Below are 6,944 nucleotides of genomic sequence, written 5' to 3'. Positions count from 1 at the left end.
GGCGTCGCCGTTGGGGGCCGGGGCCAGGCCTCTGCGCGGGAACCCCGGCTGCCCGCCTGCTGCTGCTGCTGGGCCGAGTCACGGCTGGGCGCCTCCGGCTGGAAGGGACGGCGCCGCGGGCTGGGGGAGAAAGTTCGAGAAAGCCGGAGCTTCCGCTCCGGGGTGCGGTCTACCGCTCTTCCAGACCCTCCGCCCGGAGCTCGGGCAAGCCAGGCCGCCCCCTCCCGCCTGCCTCGCAGGATCTCGAACCTGTTCGGGCCGCCAGGGCGTTTTGTGTAAGCGAAAAGGAGGTGGAAGTGGTTTGTTGCACACCTGAGATAGGAAATCTGCTTAAAGTAAGAGCTAAATGGGAAACATCTATTAGAGCAATTTAAAAGGAGGTGTGGTTTAGCTAAAATTTAAAAAATGCACCGCTGGCGAGAGGAGCTGCTTTAGTAAACAGTGACCTCGGCGATAAACCCTGGGTTGCTCCTGCTCTTAGCTAGGATTAGAAAAACCTCGGGCCCCTCCCCGCCTCCCCAAATGGGAGGTTCTGATTACCCAGTGAGTCAGAGTTTCCTTCTGAGTGGCTCGGGTATAGGAAGCTGCACTGGGGTGTGGCTGTAAGCTCGGGGCTGGAGCCGGCCTGGCGCGGGCCGAGAACGCCCAGCGGCCTTGGTACAGTCCCGGTTGTGAGAGGGGCGGGGGCAGCCCTTGGTCTGCAGACACAATACCAGAGTCCTAATCCTTCAGCTACGTAGCTGTCCGACTGTAAAATTAAAACATGAATAACTGCCTCACAACCTCTGTATATCCTGTGTGAAAGGTCGTTAAAGCAACAATTGTTAACCATAATGCCATTAATCGTGACCTCTTTAGTAGAAAGTGCTTGCCTGGCAAGTGCAAGGACGTGGGTTCAATCCCCGGTTCGGCAGGCTATGTCAGCCCACCGTGCTGGCCGCCAGTATGGTGGTTGTTACGGTTTGTGTACAGGTGCCACCCCCCAAAGCCTCGTGAAGTCATGGGGCGGCTTCTGGAGTTTGTAATTGATTATTGTGGGCGTGGATGCTGCACCTGCCCCGGCAGGTAATTTGCGTTATAATGTAAGGTGGGAAGAGAAGCCAGCTGCTGCTTGAGCTGCTTCTCCTTTTGTGCTCTTGTTCTTTGCAGCTGCCATGAAAGGTGCCCTCTGCCCTGTGCCGCTCTGCCTTGGACCCAGCTGAATATGGACTGAAACCGCCAGTAACTGAGCTAAATAAACCTTTCCTTCCTTCATTTTGAGTGTCAGGTATTTGTCCCAGCATGGAGTAAAAAGTAACTAAGACACTGGTACACACCTGTAATCTCAGTGCTGGGGAGGCTGAGACAGGAGAATCACTGAGTCTGAGCTGTGTAGTGAGACCCTGTACCAAATACATTTTTTTAAAAAGATTTTTATAAATTATATAAATGAAATAAGTCACACAACAAAAAATAAACACCACATGGTTTCTCTAATATGAAAACTTTTATTGGCTCCTCCCTTCACTCTCTGTTTTCCTGCCTCTGTTGGGAGCAGCAGTCCTCTGCTGCGCCATTCAGCCTTGCAGTCAAGTGACCATGGGCTAAAACTGCTAAAAACCATGAGCCAAAAGAGACCTCTCCTCCTTTATTTTACAAGTGCTGAGCATCATGTCCCACTGGGAAGAAAGGAGTGACTAAAATAGATTTTGTACCAAGAGTGCAGTTGTTACTGTGACGCTGCCTGACCATGTGGTTCACAAGCATTTAGACGTTGTTTGCAAAAGCTACAGGAAAGATTTGGAGACACCTGCTGAAGAAGCAGCCCTAGACTGCTGTTGATATAGAGGAAAGAAATCCCCAGTCTGCTAGATATCTGGTATGAGTTCATGTTCTCTAAAATCAAAGAATGAATTTTAGGAACAACAGAAGTTAAGAGCAGAATATATTTACTGGGAGAAAAGAAAGCTTCCAAGAGAGACATAAGGGGCCATGAATGGATTGCAAAGGACCCTGTCTTTTCTAGGGATTTTTATAAAGCAAATTCACCACATGAGGTGGGTCCCAAATGGGGGAAAATGAGAAATCCCAAGGTAAGCATGAGGTGGAACAAAACTATAGTCACCCAATGAGATTATAATCGCTCAGGTGAAATTGATTAAATTGGGATCAACTGGGTAAGCAAGTCATGTAGCGAGCAGGCATGGATACAGAGCAGATCAGGGTTGGGTTAGTGCTCTGCTTGGCTTTCTCAAGGTGACTGAGACCACTTAGAATGTCAATTCTGATAGGTTTTGACAGTGTCACAGCAGAGAAACAGGCAGAAGGAAAAAGCAAAAGGGGCTTTATTATAAAGTGAAAGGGCTGGGGCTGGGGAGATGGCTCAGTAGCATAAGCGCTTGACTGGCAAACGCAAGGATCTGAGTTCAAGCCCCGGTTCCGCCAAAAATAATAATAATAATAATAATAATAAAAATAAAGTGAAAGGGCTTCATTATCTTGGAGGACATGGAAAGAATTTGGGGAGAAAAGGAATTCTCTGGATTGGAACAAAGGGAGGCTGAGGCGTCTATGGCCTTTTGTCAGGAACAGGGTTTGAGGGGATGTTTAGATACACCTGAGGAGCTGACTGGGGCCTTCCCTGAGGTGGCAGGAAAGGTGAAAGGAAATGGCACCCTGGGCTGAGTTGGAGAAGAAGGGGGCAGGGGGTCTCTGGGAAGATGAGCTGTTGCTTTAAGGGCTTCAGCCATATTGGATGACCACCATAATAATTCAGCAATTCATACTAGGGCCAGAACCTATCAAATTCCTGCCAGGCAAAGTAGCACACACCTGTAATCCCAGCACTCAGGAAGCTGAGGCAAAAGGATTGCTGCAAATTCAAGACAAGCCTGGGCTACAAAGTGAGCTCAAGGCCAGCCTGAACTGCATAGCGAGAAACTGTTTCCAAAAAAGACATTTCCCACCCCAACCCAACCCCCCCAAAAAAATCAAGTCCTGATATTTGTCTTGTTTCTTGAGGTGTGGCCCACCGCAGAGCTGTTTCTCTCCTATAGTTGTAAGGTGTCTTGACTTCTGCACTGGCTCCTTTGAGGGCTGAACCCTATCTGACTACCTATCAGATTTCTGTCTAACTTAATTCCCCATAATATTGTGAAACCAGCTTGCTGAGGGACTCTGGTCAGAGCTCAGAAAACCAAAATCCTGGCAGAAGTGTAGATGTTAAAGACCAATTTCAGGAACTTTCCCTCAGGAATGAGGACTCCATTGGCAGTCTGACTCCAAGTTAATGCTTAATTTGTTTTCTTCTTTTTAATTTTGTTCTGTTCTGTTTTGTTTTTGACCAATTTGACATGCTTATATCAGGTAACTGGAACAAGTAATTTGAAGACAACGCTCTGCAATGTAACAACCATTGTTGAATTCCTATCACTTTGTTTAGTGAAAAACAATAAAGCTGATAGAAAACATAAAAAATTTGTCAACATTTTTCTCATGTCCTGAGACTTTGTGGGAGTCTGAGATTAAGAGTGGCAGACTAACCTGACAAAAGAAGAAGTGAAATTGTCATTATTTGCAGATGACACGATACTCTACATAAAGGACCCCAAAGACTCCACCAAGAGTCTTGTAGATTTAATAAGTAAATTCATTAGCATAGCAGGACACTAAGTCAACCCCAAAAAATCAGCAGCATTTTTGTACACAATGAACATACTGAGAAAGAAATTAGGGAAGCCATGCCTTTCACAATAACTTCCAAAAACATGAAATACTTAAGAATAAATATCAGAAAGGAAGTAAAAAATTTTCAAGGTGAATATTATAGTACTCTGAGAAAAGAAATTGAAGAGGATTTGAGAAAATGGAAAAATATTCCATGGTCCTGGATAGGAAGAACCAACATCGTAAAAATGGCCATACTCCCTAAATTGTTATACAAATTCAATGCAATCCTGATTAAATACCATTAGTATACCTCACAGAGCTAGAGAAACATTTCCCCAAATTCATCTGGAACCAAAAGTGTCCCAGAATATCAAATCCAATGCTGGGCAACAAAGATAAGGCAAGCAGTATCACAATTCCTCACCTGAAATTATATTTTAAAACTACTATGATAAAATCAACATAGTACTGGCATAGAGACAGACCTGAGGATCTGTGTAACAGATTAGAAGATACAGACACAACTGCAAGCACACTCAGCCACCTTATCTTTGATAAAGGGGCCAAACAGGCTCACTGGAAGAAAGACAGCCTCTTTAATAAATGGTGCTACAAAAACTGGCTTTCCACATGCTGAAGGCTAAAACTAAACCCATGCCTATCACTATACACAAAGCTACAGTCAAAATGGATCAAAGATTTAAATATTAAAATTGAAACACTAAATCTCCTGAAGGCAAATGTAGGTAAAAATCCTAAACACAGAGGGGTAGGCAGAGAGTTCATGAACAAAAATCAAACAGAACAGGAAATAATTCAAAGAATAAACAACTGGTACCTCATGTTTTTTAAAACTTTCTCTACTTCAAAGGAAATCTCCAACAGAGTAAAGAGAAAAACCAACAAACTGGGAAAAAATTATAATGCACTGTTACTCCAACAAAGGACTTCTACTTAGAACATATAAAGGATTTTTAAAAATCAGACCCAATCCAAGGCCCAATCCAAAAATGTGCATCTGAGATGAATCCATATTTCTCAGATGAAGAAATACAAATGGCAAGTAAATATATGAAAAAATGTTCAACATCATTGGTCATTTGAGAAATGCAAACTGAAATAATGACAGTCCATCTCACCCCAGAAAGAATGGTTAACATCACGAAGTCAACCAAGGGGCCGGGGCAATAGTGCTTGCCTGACAAGCACGAAGTCCTACGTTTGATCCCTGTTACCACAAAAAAAAAAAAAGAAGAAGAAGAAGAAGAAGAAGAAGAAGAAGAAGAAGAAGAAGAAGAAGAAGAAGAAGAAGAAAAAGAAAAAGAAGTCAACCAATAAATGCTTAAGGGACTGTAGAGAAAAAGGAACCCTTCTGCACTGTCGGTGAGAGTGAAGACAGGTACAACCACTATGGAAATCAACTGACTATGGACTGAAACTGCTAAAAACTGTGAGCCAAAATAGACTTCTCCTCCTTCATTTTATAAGTGGTGGGCATTGTTTCCCACTGGGAAGAAAGTGACTAAAATAGATTTTGGTACCAAGAGTGGGGTTGTTGCTGTGATGCTCCCTGACCACGTGGTCCACAAGCTTTTTTTTTTTAAATTAATTTTATTGAGAAAGAAGTAGCAATGAGACAGTTTCAAAACAGGTTAGTAGGACAATCACAATAATTAATACATTGCATATTGTTGTCTTCATAGTACTTATTCATAGTACAAGATGCAGACATGATATCTTGTCTAAACACTATTAGTACAAATCTTTCTTCTGATTGAACTAAGAGAAAGTAGCTGTGTATCTATCCTAACTATTTTGTATATACAGATATATTTTTTTCACTACAAAATGGTCCTTCATTTATATCCCCTTTTTTGTTTAGTTTTGTCAGAGATGGGTATTCCATTGCCATTCAAATATTGTAGGTGCGTGAATTCAACAAAATAATCCAATATAGTCTAGTAGTCCATAATAATAGTGGATTATCTGCAGAACTGGCAATGTCAAAGGTTGTTGACTTGAGCCATTGCTTGACCAATTTGCTGTCTGTGAAAGCCTGAGAGAATGTTTTCTTTCCATGTGACTCTCGTGAGACACACTCTCATCATCAATCACTTTCCTCTGTGGCCCCATAATCTCCTTGATCAGAAAATTTGGACCACCACTGAGTTACAGGATGTTACAGTACAGGTTCTCTTATGTCCTGAGTCCTCACTGACCTTGAAGGGCTAGGGCCCAAATGTTGGCTATCCTTGTAGCCCTTCTTTTTGTCTAATTTTTTGGCCTGCAAACTTAAGTTTTTAGCCCTCCAGAAGAGAAGCTTTATGCCTCTCATTTTGGTCTTCTAAATGTGTACTGTTTCTAATGCTATATCAATTACTGCTATACTCTCTCGAGTAAATGTTTGTTTAAAAAAAAAAAAGGTAATAAAAGAAAAGAAACAAGAAAAAATGTCATAGGACTGTCCTGTTACAGGACATTTGTATATGGTTAGATTTCTAAATTTTTTTTGTTTTTGTTATTAATTTTATTTTATTTTATTTTGAAAAGTAAAAACAAAAGCAAGTACAAAAATAAGAAACAAAGATAGAAACAGGGAAACATAAAGCAATACATATGTTACAGATTTTCAAAACAAGAATAGCTGATTAACAATGATTTGTATATTACCTATTTTTATCATCCAATGTGTTGTTCAGATTGTGTTCATATGGTATCCTGCAGCATTGCTGATGTTGGTGATTAATTATGGGGAGTTTTTTGGTGGAATTCTTTGCATCTTTTATGTAGAGCGTGTCATGTGAAAATAATGATAACTTGAATTCTACCTATCTTTGTATGCATGCATTTTATTTCTCTTGCCTGCTTGCTATGACTAATATTTTGATTACTATGTTGATGAGAAATGATCATAGGGGTTATCCTTGACTTGTTCCTGTGTTTAGATTCAAGTCAAAAATCTTTTATTTTATCCCTATTAGATTTCTAAATTTCTGTGTAAAAATGTGTAATTGTTTATTTTTATTAATTTTCTTTCTTTCACATTCTGTAGGGATTTAAAGTTTAGCATATCAACGACTATTGGAAAATACCTGTTCCTTGTTATGTCTAAGGCATTTGATGTTCAGACAGATAGTGATGTTAAGCTCAACTGCCTATGTTGTAGCGTAATAATATTCACAGGCTTTTATTTTTTTATTTTTTATTTATTTATTTATGTGTGTGTGGCCAGCTCAGCCCACCAGGGGGCGGGGCTGTCTGGCATGTGGTGCTGGGGGATTGAACCGCGGTCCCTG

This window comes from Octodon degus, unplaced genomic scaffold (assembly GCF_000260255.1).
Source record: "Octodon degus isolate 3935 unplaced genomic scaffold, OctDeg1.0 scaffold00084, whole genome shotgun sequence".
Taxonomy (NCBI): Eukaryota; Metazoa; Chordata; class Mammalia; order Rodentia; family Octodontidae; genus Octodon; species Octodon degus.
This window is presented reverse-complemented; position numbering follows the sequence as displayed.